Source organism: Cynara cardunculus (genome assembly GCF_001531365.2).
Source record: "Cynara cardunculus var. scolymus isolate 2C chromosome LG 12, CcrdV1, whole genome shotgun sequence".
NCBI lineage: Eukaryota > Viridiplantae > Streptophyta > Magnoliopsida > Asterales > Asteraceae > Cynara > Cynara cardunculus.
Window position 1 is genome coordinate 20,909,606 of NC_037539.1, and position 1,599 is coordinate 20,911,204.

Sequence of the window (1,599 nt, forward strand, 5' to 3'; positions counted from 1 at the left end):
CTTCTTCAGGTTACCCTGTTTTACTCTATTTTATCAGTTTCTTCTTATTCCTATTTTTCTTCTTCTTTTCAATGGCGAATCTGGCCAATACATCATTCATGAGCACTAGTTCTCAATCTAAACCTCCCACGCTTACTCGTGAGGAGTATCCCCAATGGAAAGTGTGAATGGTTAATTTTTTGGAAGGAATTCACCCAAGAATATGTGAATTCCTCTATAATCCTCCTTATGTCCCAATGAACTTAATTCCAAGAGTTCCAGCCACTGGAACAACTCCAGAAATTCCTGAGCACTACGAGCCACGTCCTATTGCACACTGGAGTGATGAGGACAAAATTATGGTTGAATTGGGCAGCAAGTGCAAACGATTGTTGATTATGGCAATACCTCACGAAATCTTCAAATGCATCAATCACTTTCAACAGTCAATGGATATTTGGGCAGAATTAGAAAAGCAGATTGAAGGAGGTAAGAAAACACTCAAGAACAATCGATCAATTTGCATTGACGAGTACCACAGCTTCAAGGAGAAAGAAGGTGAATCCCTGTCGGACACATACTCTAGATTGAATACCTTGATTAGCAACTRCAAGAGGTATGGAGTAATGAGAACGGCAGAGGACAACAACTCGTTATTCTTGAAGAGCCTCGGAGTTGAGTGGATGCACCTCACCATGTCCATGAAGGCCACCTTAGACTTGGAAATGTGGACTCTAGCAGACTTGTTTGGATCTCTTAAAAGCCAAGAGCCTCAAGTTTTGCAAATGAAAAAGAACTATGGTGGTCCACTAGCTCTAGTCACAGAGGATGGATGCTCTGGAAAAGGGAAAGAGGCACAGAAGGAAGATAAGGAGAAGAAGAAGAAGAAGAAGGTATTGATAGCAGAAAGTGATGACAGTTCTGATGAAGAAGTCTCCATGAAGGAGATGATGAAAACTCTGGCCTTGATCACCAGAGAATTCAAAAAGGGTGGTGAGAGGAAGGAGTATAAAAGTTTCGGCAGAATAAACTTTACAGAGGGAGAGAGATCTGAGACTAGAGAGAAGGAGCAGAAGAGCCAAATGATGGTTGCTTTAAATGTGGCAAACCTAGCCACTTTGCTGCAGACTGCTGGTCAAAAGGGCCAAGGACGCCACAGAGGGGTCCTAAAGATGCAGCCTTCTACAAAAAGAAGGCTGACTACTATCAGCAGAAGTCTTTGCTAGCTCAATCAAGTGAGCTAGTAACCGATGAGTCCTCTGATGAAGATGAACAGAAGGGTCTTCTCACTTGGGAAGACTCGGACACAGAGGACGAGCTCTTCTGTGGGATGGCAGACATCAACTCAGACTCCTCTGACATAAATGACCAAGAGGTTTCTACTTCCTATCTTCTGAATCTCTTGATCTTTACACAGAGATCATCCATATCCTCGATTCATGTCATTTGGAGCATTTCAATCTAAAAGAAAAACTTGGGCAGAGAGCTTAAAATTAAAAAAAATTCAAGAGGCTCAAAATATTTACAAAAAGATTAAAGTCAATTTGGGCAGAAGAGGTCTAGGTTTCTCAGAATTTGATAACAAACCTGGTTTTAAATCAAACAAAACTCTTGAGAGTA